At 41.7% G+C, this 15,568-nt stretch overlaps 2 pseudogenes; both read left to right on the top strand.

Annotated features, from left to right (window-relative positions):
- The first annotated feature begins 4,137 nt into the window (after window positions 1-4,137).
- On the top strand, window positions 4,138-4,638 carry LOC147617665 (uncharacterized; annotated as a pseudogene).
- Window positions 4,639-4,821: 183 nt separating this feature from the next.
- On the top strand, window positions 4,822-6,618 carry LOC147617664 (uncharacterized; annotated as a pseudogene).
- The last annotated feature ends 8,950 nt before the right edge of the window (window positions 6,619-15,568 follow it).

Genomic DNA, 15,568 nt, shown 5'->3' with positions numbered 1-15,568 from the left:
CAGTTGTGCCCAATTTAGACGAAGTGCTTATCACGAACAATCAAGGTAAGCCTAATTGAGCCGTAGTGCTCATAACCCTTCACAATCTTTTAACAGATGCTAGAAGATTGTGATAAACTTTGGCAAATGAGAACCATATACAAGCGTAGTCTTGATGTGGTTATGCCTCGTGTCCAAACAAGTTGCTTACTGTTTGTAGCAACAAACAGGCCTTGGCCCGTAGAGGCAAGCTGGCCCTTGTTGGTAGTAACAAAATAGTGTCACTACTTGGGCCTAGAGATTAGTGACTAGTTTAATTTAGTCACGTACATTGCCTGGTAAAAGTAATCCGTAAGATGTGTATTACTTGGGATTAAGGGGCTATATTCACCAATTAACTTCAATAGCACTTAAAAAACCATACCAATTAAACTTCTCAAGCTTGAGAGGGGTTGAGAAGAGAGAATCATTGAGTAATTATAGAAAAGATCAAAATTCAATATACTTACCTTATAATTTGCTTGATTCTTTATTCACGGTAGAGGCCCCCAACCAATCAATTGGTTTAGTATGTTGATGGAGCCACCAATGGGGATTGAAGAAAGAGAGAAGTATCAAAAACTAGTGAATTATTAAAGAATTCACAGTTCTTGGCTTAGGTAGAGTAGAGTAACAATGCATAAGACACTCTATATTTTGGCTTAGGTGGAGTAGAGTAACAAAGCATAAGACCCTATCTATTTTGGCTTGGGTGGAGTAGAGTAACAAAGCATAAGACACTATATATTTTGGCTTAGGTGGAGTAGAGTAACAAGGCATAAGACACTATGTATTTTGGCTTAGGTGGAGTAGAGTAACAAGGCATAAGACACTATATATTTTGGCTTAGGTGGAGTAGAGTAACAAGGCATAAGACACTATATTTTTTCAACAAGGGGAGGCTTCTATTTATAGGAAAAATTGAGCTCCTAATCAAACAAACTGATTCTACAATTTTCCAAGTCAGTTTGGTTGAATTTGGACTAGATTTGGACCTAGTTTGGTTACTTTTTGATTCGGTTTGGTTCCATTTTGATTTGGTTTGGTTCAAGAGAGGTGAGAGATAAAAATATCACATTATTTTTGAGTTTAAAACTCATTCAAGCATGTGAAATATGCACCTCCTTTAAAGAATTCCCCTTCCTTACATAGGTGTCAAAATTTTATTGCTCATAGTTTTTTTTACTAATAAACCTTGTACATTTTCAACTCTTCATCTTATGTGAAATATGCACCTCCTTTAAAGAACTTCTTTTCCTTACATATGTGTCATAGTTTTTTTTTACTAATAAACCTTGTACATTTTCAACTCTTCATCTTATGTGAAATATGCACCTCTTTAAAGAACTCCTTTTCCTTACATATGTGTCATAGTTTTTTTTTACTAATAAACCTTGTACATTTTCAACTCTTCATCTTATGTGAAATATGCACCTCTTTAAAGAACTCCCCTTCCTTACATATGTGTTTATTTACTAATAAACCTTGTACATTTTCAACTCTTCATCTTATGTGAGCATTTACTCATTTTTGGATACCCAAAATATCTCATATTTTTAATATTGCTCATAGTTTTTTACTAATAAACCTTGTACATTTTCAACTCTTCACCTTATGTGAGCATTTACTCATTTTTGGGTATCTTCTTTTTTACAAATTGGATTTATCTCCTCCCTACACATGTATTGATGTTATTGGCCCATAGGAACCTTAATTGGACCATAATCTAAAAATTTCTGAAAATCTAGACCCTTAGACTAAGGTTCTTTATACTTATTTCCAATTAATTCCAATTGCACACTGGAAAATTCTTTTTGAATTTTTGTTTCAGGGGAACTTATTTTAATAAGATGAGTTATTTTTCTATCCAAAAATATTCATAATCTGAATATTCTCTCTCTAGCATATTTTTCTCTCTCTAGGCTAAAACAGTTAGAAACAAGGCCTTTATATTTCTGAAGAGGGATTGATTACAGGAGAAGATACTAGACATCAAAAAGGGGTTGGGGGAGGAATCTTACACCCATGACCACGAGGTGAGCACTTCACGTGGATGATCACTCCTTTTCACATGCTTCACTCCCCAGGCTTTATCCTTGGCTCCTTTTGCCATTTTTTGAGCCTTTCCATGCATTGTATTTTGTAGCCCCTTTTCCTATTTTGTATCTATTATGAACGCCTTGGCCATTTGGTCTTTGATCAAGGTATTTTGCCTAATATAACTGAAAAGCTTATCTTTTTGTGCAAAATTGTGTTTATTTTGATGTACTTAGAAAAGTGTAAAGTAGAAAAAATTTTAACAATTTTAATTTTGAAGTGTCGTCCCCCGCCCCCCGTCCTCATTCCCTACTTTTGGCCATCCCCCGTCCCATTCTCGTCCCTATTCCCCGTCACCGTCCCCCATCCCTGGTGACTATGGATAGCACTCTTGTTCGAGTGATGCACTATAGTAATAAGAGATGCTTGAGGATGTACTTACTAGACATGTGCCCACTGTGCCCACACCAAGAGGCCTTCATGGCCCCACATAGAGAGGAGGGGACAACAGGACCCCACACAAGCCATTATCACACTTTCTTTTTTTTAGTGTGACCCAATAGACAGCCACGAGAACCCACCCAACCTTTGGCAAACCACATAGAGCACATGAGATACACACGGCACTCTAGTCCCCGTGATCGATCCGGGAGGTTTTGGCTTGCACATGTGTAGTTATCAAAGATTGAGTTGCCTCCCTCTAGAAAGCTAGACACTCTCACCCTCTTAAGTTTTGGGCCCTCCACCCTTCAGCTCCAGATTCAAGATATTCTTCAATGTTGCAGGCACTGCCACACGAGTATGGCCCTATACTCCTTTGAGGACACATGACTTTCTACATTGTATACACAGGGATCTATGCAATACATAGACCTTGCTATTTTTCATTTCATGTTGTTTTGACACCTAGTTTGCACATGGATTACGTGTGACATCTTTTTGGTCTCATAGACTCTTTGGGTATCTAGTACCTCATGATGATGATGTATCAGTTGTTTCTAGTTTCTTATTACTCGGTTGTATTTTTCTTTCCTTAGTTCCATGGCAAGATAAAACATGGACTATGATGTAAATTTTTTGGTCTCATGAGCCCTATGGGTCTTTTGAAGACGTTTAATATAACTTTCTTTCTCAGATGCACTGTATACTATGAGATCCGAGGGTTATTCCATTGCCTCTTTCGAGAGGGCTTCGGACTCCAAATTCGCTACAGCAGCAGAGCAGGAGGAGGGAGGGATGGGAGAGTCACCATACACATGCTTGATGGAGGGGATTATGGAGTATTCTACATTAGGGGAAGTCTTCCTTATGGGGGACTTCAATGCCACGACCAGCAGACATCAGTGTGAGATGTATGATTTTGAGGACCCAGAGATTCTCCACTCTAGAGGCATCCGACATTACACGGACATCAGCAGACACAGCCACCCCCACAGCCTATGGACGACATCTACTATGCCTAGGTTCTCAGCATCGTCTCGTTATTTATAACGGGATGGTACAGTGGCCAGCCTCAGGCAGTCTAACATGCATACCACATGGAGTCCCCGAGGGCGGAGGGAGCACAGTGGACTACATTATGGGACCCCGAGAGGCTTCTCACCTGCTAAGCTCTTTTGTCATTCTGCCTATACCCATTGGAGCAGATCACACATACCTCTCTCTCTCTTTCAGGGGCGATGCTCCTTCACACACACCCTCCAGAGCCACACCCCACACCACTATTCATTTCACTCATGAGCTATCCACTATATACTCAGATACAGTAGAGTCTGGTCTTTGCCGACTACTACCCTCTGCACCTCTACCCACACTTGTATCCCAGATCTCATCCGTCCTGCACATCGCCGCCATTAGCTCCTTCCCACACACTACCCACTCAGGCCGCACCCCCGCCCCCCTGGGACTCCCCAGAACCGGTGGTATGATGATGAGTGCAAAGAGCTGTACCGCAATCTACGGGCACAGCGGGCTTTGGGAGCGATCACAGAGAGAGAGGCACGGAGACAGATCAAGGCTCTCACACGCCGCAAGCGACGAGTCTTCGAGGAGACAGAAGAGCTTGAGCTGTATCATCTCTTCATGAGTATGGACAGTGCGACAGCATGGCGCACTCTCAGAGAGCCCCGACCAACCACACCCATTGAGGACCCACACATATGGCATGACTATGGAGAGCGGCTCTATGAGGTCCCAGAGCAGCCACCGATCCCCGAGCCACCAGATCCACGACCCATCAGCTCCACTTTCTTCACCACAGAGATGGTAGAGCGGGCCATCCGACGGCTATAGCATCACAGATCCACTGACCATACTGGCCTACAGAGTGAGCACCTCATCTATGCAGCCGATACTATAGCCCCATTGATAGCCCTTTTTCTCAATCGGGCTATAGTGGAGGGCTTCCCAGAGGAGTGGACTAGGCACACCATAGTGCCTATCCACAAATCGGGTGATACCCTGGATCCAGGGAACTACAGGACCATCATGATAGGGCACATCATGGCCAAGCTCTATGGAGCTGTACTTGAGGCAGAGCTCAGTTCTTACACAGAGAGGGAGGGGCTTCGAACCCCCGGGTAGGCAGGCTTCCGACGGGCTTTCTCCACCATAGACCACATCTTCGTTCTGCGCTGCCTCATTGATGGGGCAAAGGCGCGGAAGAAGAGATTATATTGCTGCTTTGTGGATTTCCGCAAAGCCTTTGATACAGTACCCAGGTAGCGACTCTTCAGACGACTTCAGAGCCTTGGAGTACCATCAGAGATGATATGGGCTATCTATGCTTTATATGAGAGGGTGACAGCGAGAGTACGATACCCGGGGGGCATCTCAGATCCTATTGCTAGCACCATTGGTGTGAAGCAAGGATGCCCACTCTCCCCGACTCTTTTTGGCCTCTACATCGACGAGATCTCAGACTACATCCTTCGAGCTGGCGGAGATGGAGCTGCCCTAGCAGGTACCCCTGTACATATCATGTTATATGCTGATGACATTATCTTGCTTTCAGAAACACAGGAGGGTCTGCAGTGCCACCTAGGCACTCTAGATGATTTCTGTACACAGAGAGGGTTGACAGTGAACCTTGGGAAAACCAAGGTGATGATCTTCCACACTTCCAGGACCATACGGAGGGCCGCAGTTCTATCATTAGCAGGTGGGCAGGTGGAGGTGGTTGACTCCTATGTATACTTGGGGGTCACCTTTGCCAGTCCACCAGGACGCTTCACCATGGCAAAGGCGGCCATTGACCGACTCACACGAGGCTATGCAGCTCTAGCTACGCTAGAACGGAGATGTCACCAGGCACACTTCCAGGAGACCTGCACCAGAGGATGGTTGTTTGACACTATGGTCACCCTAGCTTTGATGTATGCAGCCGCAGTATGGGCCCCCGGCTCGTCAGCCGCCTCTTGGGCACAGCTTGAGAGACCACAGGTATGTATGATCTCACGCTTGTTTCGCAGCAAGCCATCAGTACCCCATGACATTATCAGAGCAGAGCTAGCCACTCCACCCATGCTAGTTGAGGCACTCTTCCAGACAGTATGCTTCATACAGAGGATCAGAGAGTTACCACCAGACAGACTCACATGCAGAGCCTTTGAGGCATCTAGACAGCTAGCAGAGACAGGAGAGCAGGGATCATGGTACTCACAAGTTACACAGTGGTTTGCTGCCCATGGGCTGGACATGGAGAGATTGCCACCCTTCCAGTATGATCCGGACTCACCCCACTTTCACCTCTCACGCAGTGAGAGGAACAGAGTTCTCAGGCAGGACATATGGCAGCTCTATATTAGAGAGACATGGATCACACCTACACAGCCTCTTCCCCCGAAGATGCTGTATTATAGAGACCAGTTCATGATCATACTGGCTGATGGCTTCATACAGAGACCAGGATACATGGACACATATATGCCACATAGTTTACAAGTGGCGATTGGCCAGCTCAGGGTCTCATCCCACAGACTTGAGATTGAGATAGGGAGGGCCGCATCTATCCCCAGAGCAGAGCGGATTTGCCGGATATGCAGAGAGGAGGTGGAGAGCGAGGAGCATTTTGTCTGCAGATGTAGAGCATATGAGGACATCCGAGGCAGATATGGCACCCTTTTCACTGGACAGCCTTCCTTGCGAGAGCTCATGGAGTCTAGAGATGAGCGCCACTTCGGCCGCTTCCTATCAGAGATCCACAGACACAGAGACACCCTACTAGGCCCAGGGGCTACCACAACAGAGGGCGAGCGACAGTCCTGCCTCACAGACTTCTTCCAGCGTGTTATTACAGCACCAGGGCCCACTACAGTGACGGGGGTTACCCTCCAGCAGGCGGAGCAGGTATGGGCTAGGAGACGACCACGAGCCCCAGGATACAAAGCTTCCAGACTCTACCGCAAACAGATCGAGGAGATCCAAACTCGACACCAGCAGACTCTCCAGGAGCGGCAGGCCTAGGTGATGGCGGACCCAGCGGCTTTCATACGAGCGGCTCTTACCCCCCATCCACCCATGTATCATATACTGCACCCTCATATTAGTACAGGATGGAGCTAGCTAGTCTTATGCATCTCATACTTGTATTACCCTAAGCATTTAGACACCCCTAGAGATAGAGCTCCACCCCTCACTCTACCATGGATCATGTACCTCTGTTTCACGCATGGATCACTCACTGCTTCATTTCAGTTACTTTTTTGTACCTTTTGTACCTTTGTCCTTTCATTGATGGGCGGAGGACACACATCATGTACTTTGATTTGTCTCATAGGCCGATTTTGGCCTCCAGTAGACGTTAATATATCTTTCTTTCTTTCTTTCTTTCTTTCTCTCTCCGGTGCCTGATTGACCAGGCAAAGGTGAGGAAGAGGAGGCTACACTGCTGCTTTGTGGATTTCCGCAAAGCTTTTGACACAGTACCCCGAGAGCGACTGTTCCAGCGACTACAGGCATTAGGAGTACCATCTCAGATGGCATGGGGCATTTATGCTTTGTATGAGCAGGTGATAGGGCGAGTACGATGCCCAGGAGGTCTCTCAGAGATTATTGCTAGCACCGTTGGTGTGAAGCAAGGCTGCCCCCTCTCCCCCACTCTCTTTGGACTCTACATAGATGAGGTAGCAGATTACATAGCTCAGAGCGGAGGAGATGGTATGGACCTAGCAGGTACACCTGTCCACATTATGTTGTATGTTGATGATATTATCTTGATCTCTGAGTCACAGGCTGGACTACAGCAGCACCTCCACGCCCTCGATGATTTCTGCACACAGCGAGGTCTTACAGTGAACCTTGGTAAAACCAAGGTCATGATCTTCCATACCTCTGCACCAGTGAGGAGGCATGCCCTTTTCACCCTAGCAGGAGGCCAGGTGGAGGTAGTGGACTCTTATGTATACTTGGGGGTCACTTTCACCAGCAGAACAGGACGATTCTCCATGGCACAGGCAGCCAGAGATAGACTTACACGAGGATATGCAGCGCTCGCCATGCTAGAGAGGCAGTGCCACCAGGCACACTTCCAGGAGCCCCGTACGAAGGGGTGGTTGTTTGACACTCTGGTGACTCCAGCACTGATGTATGCAGCTGCAGTTTGGGCACCTAGACTACCGAGATCTTCATGGACACAGCTTGAGAGGCCACAGATCATGATGATCTCTCGGATGCTCCGTAGAAAACCTTCAGTACCCCATGACATTATACAAGCTGAGTCTGCTGCACCTCCGATGGTAGTAGAGGCTCTCTTCCAGACAGTTTGCTTTATTCAGAGAGTCAGAGAGCTCAGCCCAGACAGACTCTCACGGAGAGCTTTTGAGGCCTCTATGCAGATAAATTTGTCTTTATTACAACCACATGACATTGGGAACGTGCCATTATCTATGCAGGATGGTAAAATGATGTACCTTACAGATGTACTTCATGTTCCAAATATAATGAAGAACTTGGTCTCAGTTGGGAAAATGGTTGAGCAAGGTTTCCAAGTGAGGTTTAATCCTCAAGGTTGTTTTGTTGAAGACTTCAAGAATCAATGCCACTTGGTTGTAAAGGGCAACAGAAATGGAAGAATGTTTACCTTGGATGTGAGTATACCTCAGGTGAAGGCTGCAATGTTTGCGTATGGGATAGGTGTCATTGCGGATATTGACATTTGGCATAAGCGCATTGGACATGTGAATATGCAGCGGTTGAAGTCTTTGCAGACTAAAAATCTTGTGGATTATTTACCCAACTTTAAAGTTAATGGTATGCATAAGGTGTGTGAAGCATGCCAACTTGGTAAGCATTCCAAACATGCTTTTCCACATGACAAGCATGTGAGTATAAGACCATTAGATGTTATACGTTGTGATGTTGTATGGGGACCGGCCAAGACTGCAACTATTTCTGGTTGCAGGTTTTATGTGACTTTCATTGATGACCACACTAAGAAAGTGTGGCTACTTTATGAAGGAGAAAAGTGAGTGTTCTCTCACTTTCAAAAATTTAAAGCAATGGTTGAAAAGGAGAAAGGCATGCAGATTAAATGCCTAAGGTCAGATGGTGGGGGAGAATATTTCTCCAATGAGTTTATAGATTTCTTGAGAGAGCAAGGAATCAAGAGGCAGTTCACATATGTAGGTACACTCCGCAACAAAATGGTGTTATAGAAAGGAAGAATTGGCACATTGCAGAAGTTGCTTGTGCCTTGATGAATGAGAAGGACATGCCTCATTATTTTTGGGCTGAAGAACTATCTTTTGTTGTTCATGTTACTTCTTCTTCCTATAGTAGACATCTAAAAGATGTGTGATGTTAGAGATGAACATAGTCAATGGGTCACTACAACTTGAGGAAACATTGGACCACATGTAACCAAGCGCAAGTGGTCCACTTAGAGTTCATGACAGAGGCAATATTGCTCTCACCATTGGAAATGAAGAATACTTGGATTCAAGCAAACAACAAACCATGGTTTGTAAGCATCAATGCAACAAGTGTGTAGATTGCTACAAATGCAACTTGATTCGGATGAGGGGTGGGATGAGATTTCCTATCAATTGCAAGTGTCAGACCATTGATGTGTTGATAAATGGAATAGTTTCATTTTTTCTAAAATTTCTCTTCTATTTTGCAGATGTCTTTCCTTCCAATCTAGCGGAGGACCAACCTATATAAAGCTTTAAGTGGAATAGTTCCATTTATTTTGAAATTTCTCTTTTATTGCAGATGTCTTTCTTTCCAATCTATTGGAGGACCAACCTATATAAAGCTTTAACACTAGTTTGGTAGCTCAACAGGACATAAAAATGTCATTTTGATATTTTGAAAAAAAAAAATACAACTTAGCATGTAGGTAGTTTCTTAAGACATCCCTTTTTGAGCTTAATATAGACCTATTAGGCTATCTAGAAAAAATATGAGAGGTCTCAAAAGGCATTAAACCTGAGTACAAGGTGGCCATAAAATTATGGTACTACAGGTTTCAGCACATGGAGAACTGGATTTTGAATCTTGATGTACTATGTTAAAAAGTAGAAATTGTTTCAATGAGATTTTTTTAAAGATACTATTTACAAGTATTGGAAACATTTAACAACATTAAAAATTGCAAAAAAATTGATATTGATGTGATTTATTTATCAAATTAAGTATAGTGATACTCTAGTGATCTGGAAACTTATTCAAAAAGCTTGACTAATTGATTGTAAGAGTGTATATAACACCTTAGAACACTATATTTTGATAGCACTAACATTCCTTTATAAAGGAAAATCATCACACCACTATAAATGAAAAAAAAAAGAATACCCTTAGAATGCTATATTTTATGCAGGACATAAAGATGTCCCACGACACTTTTATGTCCTATTACCAAACTAGTATTAAGCAAAACATTTGAAGCATTTCATGCAAGTGTGGTAAGGTATTATTTCTTAACTTGACTACCTCTTCTTCTTTGTTGAGTGATAGGATGTCTCTATAAGTTCCTTTATGTGGCTTCGTTAAGCATGCTTATGGAAGATGGGAGTTTCTTATAACCCCTCCATTGGAATCTTCCGAGTAGCCTTTACTAGACATTTGGGTGGTTGATAGCTTGAAAAACAAGATGTGGCATGACATTCAAGCATTCTTAAGATTTTCAAGAGCTTTCCAAATGTATCATGATATTAGCACAATAAAGGTCGAATAAAAATCTTTCATAATTTTATCTTATTTATGCAATACTCCATTATCTCGTAGTACTCCATTATTTTTTAGTATCCATAGTAAATATTGTTATTTTATTTATGCAACACTCCATTATGTTGTAGTATTCATCTTACAATCTTCAATTGTAGTTGCAAAGCAAGATCACCATAACCCTTTCATCATTGATCACTCTTGATTCATACAAATTTAGATCTTGATTACATTTTGATATAGACCTACAAATCTCAAATCTTGATTACATTTAGATCTCATATTTTGATATTGCAAGTGTGCACATGTTGATGTGTATTCAAGTCACTAGAAGTGACTGTGTAACTCGTGCACACAATGCAATTTGAACAATTGTTTGTAGTTTATAAACATTGAGCTTCTATAAAAGATTCAATTTACTATAGGTTAAGATGTCTACTTACGTAAATTGTGAATAAGAATCTAGACAAGGATAATTTCAAGGCATATACATTCCAAGTGATAAAAAAGAGCAAGAGCTAGATGAAGAAGCACCAACCCCATAATAGATGCAATAGTTCAAAGCTTGGCATAAAAAGGTCAGGAAAGTTATGTATTGGCTTTTTCAATCAATGTTTCAAATTCTATGATTGGCCACATACATTATCTAAAAACACCCAAAGAGCGTGGGACACCTTAGTAAAGCTATCTAGCACAAATCCTAAGGCATGAAAGATGTAGCTAAAGTATGAGCCTCCTAATGTGAGGAAGAAAAATTTGAGCATCAATGAATATGCATTGAAGATCAAGAAGATCGTGGATTGGGAACTATAACAATCAAATGATTCTCAGCCACATACAGGTGGAAGAGGCCAATCTAGAGCAATAAGGATCCAAAGAGGTTGAGGTGGATATGGTAGAGACAACAATCTGGTAATAAGATGGAGTGTTATTATTGTGGCAAACCAAGGCATATTGTTGTCTGATCATCGGATGGCTGGTAGCCGACCACTCTATCGGGTGTCGCTGACCAAGTCTGTAACAAACCATACAAAAATATAATTATAGATTATAGTGGCTTGTGCACACAATCTTTGTAATAATATAGTCAGTCATTTAGTCAAGATAGTCGGGTAGTTTTGCCTATTAGTATTAATGGGATAGTGTAACTGTTTTCATACTCGTTGCTCAACTAAGGTTGGATAACATAGGTAGAACATATAGAACACAGAGTAAGAGAGTTAGAGCAAGGAGTAAGAGTAGAGCTTGATTATAAGAGAGTCGGAGACAAAGATTTGAATATTTTACATACAGTTTACAATATTGTACATATAGTTTTGAATATAGTGAAAACTTCAGAATATCTTATGTATGTCTATTTATGTTTATTGAGTGTTTACTTCTAAGTGAGATGAGAGAGTGAATGTTCAAGTGCTACACTTCCATGTGTTCAGACATTGACACAAGAGCTCGACTAGTTCGTGTCAGAGTCGAACTGTCTTGTCATGTTGTTTAGCAAGCAACACTTTTGGCAATCCTATTGGTCTATCAAACTATTGATAATTTGGGAACAAACTTAGAGCTCCAAATCCTATCTCATTCCAAAGCTCTTCTTAGAATAGCATTTTTTTTCTTTTTAGAAAATTTAAAAAATCATTCTTAGCATCGTCTCACTGTCTGCACATTCTACACTCTAACAAGCTGGCATAGTAGAACATTCCAAATATCACACACTTTTATAACTCTGTTTCTAGCTTGGAACACTCACGCTCTCTAACACAAGTACAATAGCAACATCCGCACGTGTTGGAAAAGCATTTTGCTTAATGCTCCACCCTCGTGATTGTACTACAGGTGATGGATGGGCTCAAGCGCTGTAAGGCCCCCATTATGAGGAGAAGCCGTTTTTGGATAAGCACCTAGGCACTCGACAATTTTTAGTTCATATACTGATGGTGACCAAGTGTGGCCAAATGGTTAGGAGACAACTTGTGTAGACTTAGCATTTAGCTAAGTAGGACACATGTTTATGTGGGCTATTGTTACCACAATTAGAGGGTGTTTGGTAGCAACTCGAGGATAACGAGTCCTTGAGTTAATAGTGGGCCTCCAGCAGCCCGATGTTAAAAGGAATATTCCTTGGAATATTTCCTCACTAACAATAGGCCTTGATATAGCATGTTGGTGATATGTCAGTTCGGTGCACAAGCACTCGACGTATGGTGGCCAATTGAGGCCGATCTATGTCCCGACCAATCCCGTGAGGCTATATAAAGGCAACATGGGCAGCTATTGAGGCATCATAGTTCACTGTGTTCAAGCACCCTTTGCATGCAAGAAGTCCTCCATCGAGAGTCTGTTCAAATCGCCATTGAAGCTCCTTACCGGAGCACACGGGTGGATGGATAGCCATTTGAGTTGTAAAAAGTTTGCAATCAATAATCTTATTTACCCTCCATTTCTTTTTGTATTTCATTGCTTTGTGTTGAGAAGATTCTACTTCCATCATCGTTATATTTTCTTAGAACATGTACCACAAGGATTAGGAGAGTTTAACTTTCACCACAGCCACCATAGCAAGCAATGGCACACCCAGAAGCTCATGTGAAGTGGTCGAAATTCAATGGAACCAAGAAAGGTGACCCCAACACATTGCTATGTTTGAATCAGCATGGAAAACAAAATTCACCAGCAGACGAAAGAATGATGAATACATTTCAGTCCACATTTGGAGATATTTTAATTGAATGGTATTCTCAGGATGAGGAGGACCGCTTTTAGAACTATGTAGAACTCAAAGAAGCATTTTTGCGCACAGGTTCAATCCACATTTGGAGATATTCTGACTGAATGGCATTCTTAGTAAGAGGAGGATCACTTTTAGAGCTATGCAGAACACAAAGAAGCAAGCATTCCTGTTTAGAAGAGTGAATACTTCTTCATAATTGCTTGACAAGATACGAAGGCTAAAACAAAAAGACCTTTCAATTGAGGATTGAAGCTTCATTTGTATGGTTTTAAGTATATGCAATAGAGTGCATTGTGTTGAGTGTGTAATGTCTCTCTCTCTAGCCATGGAGTTCTTGGTGTGGTATAACTCTCCTTAGTTTATGTGTGCTTAATCTTGTGCAACACTATGATTAACCCCATATTTACTTTCTTAACATGGTATCAAAGCTAGGGTGGGCGCTTAATCATGGTTTTATGTATGTATCTTAGTTTGTGTTCATTTGATTAAGCATCTATTATGTTTTGATATTTTCATTATTATGAAAAATTTAGCACACTCATTATCATTTTCACTGCATTTTGAGAGGAGAGTTGTGAGATTTGAAGCTACTAAGAAGTCTATGCAACAAGGAGGTTGCAATGAAGCTATCATTGGAGTGCAAGGAGAGTTCTTACAATATGAAGGAGATTTTGCATCAAGGAGGGTGCAAAATAAATGGTATTGTCAACACCATCAAAGAAGGAGATTTTATTAACATAAGGAGAGTTCTTGCAATATGAAGGAGATTTTGCATCAAGGAGGGTGCAAATGGTATTGTCAACACCATCAAAAAAGCTACCTACAAAGCTAAAAATGCAAATTTTAGCTTTATCAAGACTATGGAGTCTTCATCAACATAATGGAAGTTGCCAAAGTATGTTTGCGAAGGTAATTAGTGTTTGAGCATGGAAGAATGGTCAAGTATTGTGTATGAAGGATAGCTATGTGTGGGATTTGTGGATCCCATGGTTCTTGCATCCGGGCAAGGAGCATTTGTGGAGGGGCATTAAGCTTGTTAGCATGCTCATTTGGGAATCCATGTGTGCATCAAGAGGAAGATGCACACATGTGTTGCTCATAGAAGATGTGTATGATGGGTGGAAGCACTAAGGCTTTCACAATGGTTTATGCACCTCGGGTTTCTTGTGGGAAATCCATGAAGAAGCAGCCTTGAAGAGATTATGCATACATAAAGGAGAAGCATGCACAATGTGGAGCTCAAGATGTGGAGAACTTAGGCATAGAGCAAGTAAGAAGGCCCAAATGTAGCCAAGATTCAAGGAATCGACAAACGTAGCAAGAAGGAGAGATGCATATGGAGAGCTCAATTTGGAGCTCATGAAGGCAATTTTAATGGCTTGGAAACCTCTATTTAGAGGACAAGGAAGCAAAACAATTTTGCAAAGTGTATTGCAGGAAGAAATCGTGAAGTTGCAATTTGGAGCTCAATTGAATTATGAGCTCAACATGGCTATATGAATGGCTGTGATGAAGACCTCAACATGGCTATATGAATGGTTGTGATGAATGAAAAGATAGGGGGAAGAAGGAGAGCTTGAGCTCTTGCAAGCATGCACATACACACAAACCCTAAAAGGCAACACACAGTAATGGAAGATTGAAAGTCTTCTTCTTCTTCTTCATATAAAAAGAGGTCTACAAAAGATAAGTGATATCCAAACATAAGTACTAGAGTACTATATACATGTGGTCCATAATGTGAACACACTAGGTAGATGAGCTGGCTGTTAGAGTTCATGGATCAATCTCTCCATGGCTATGGAGCGGAACAAGAAGGGTTAATCTACACTAATCCTATAGGATTATATTAAACACAAATTAACTTAACTAACCTATGGTGGATGATGCCTAAGTGTACTCATGATGTGTGTTACTCAAGTCAATTAGGTTTCAAGATGAGATTAGCTTGAACTCATAAAAAGACTCTTGAGTTATCGAATTGTATGTTTTTTTCATTGATTGGAATGGCCCCCTTTTATATGAGGCAAGTACACTTTTTTCATGTTCCCTCATGTGGGATAGATACAACTAGGTGCTCCTGGCACTCTAGCATCATAATTTCAACACCCCCCCTTGATGCTACATTGGGTACAATTTTAGAGATTTTGATACTTTCCACTCTCCCCCTTTGTGCTAGGCCCCCTTTGGCCTTTCCTATGCTACTTTGGCTCTTCACCTTGGGTACATCATGTGGTCCCAAAGACTGGATTACAACACACTCTTTGTGAAGACGAGAGGCGTGAACATATACATTTCATACTCCTTTAGAAGAGTTGATCTTTGTCAGGTCTCGAGACTTCTTTTACCTTGGTGTAGTTTGCTTGTTGATTCTTTTTGTGGTAACATTGCTCTTCTACATGTCCGACTTTCTACTATTAGGTCACATACAAGCTTTGTCTTGTCTTTGTTTCGGCATTCATTATTTGTATGCCCAAGTTTCCCACAGTGAAAACACCTTGGAGTTTGTTGATTTTGTTGAATTTTCCTTTGAAATCTCCCACTTTTTGTGAATAGTACTTGCTCCCTAGATTGTGAAGAAAAAGAACCCTTTTCTTTAACCTTTGACTCATGCTCAAG

Source organism: Cibotium barometz, chromosome 36 (genome assembly GCF_041138505.1).
Source record: "Cibotium barometz isolate CiBa-2024 chromosome 36, ASM4113850v1, whole genome shotgun sequence".
NCBI classification, from domain to species: Eukaryota; Viridiplantae; Streptophyta; class Polypodiopsida; order Cyatheales; family Cibotiaceae; genus Cibotium; species Cibotium barometz.
This window is presented reverse-complemented; position numbering and strand designations above follow the sequence as displayed.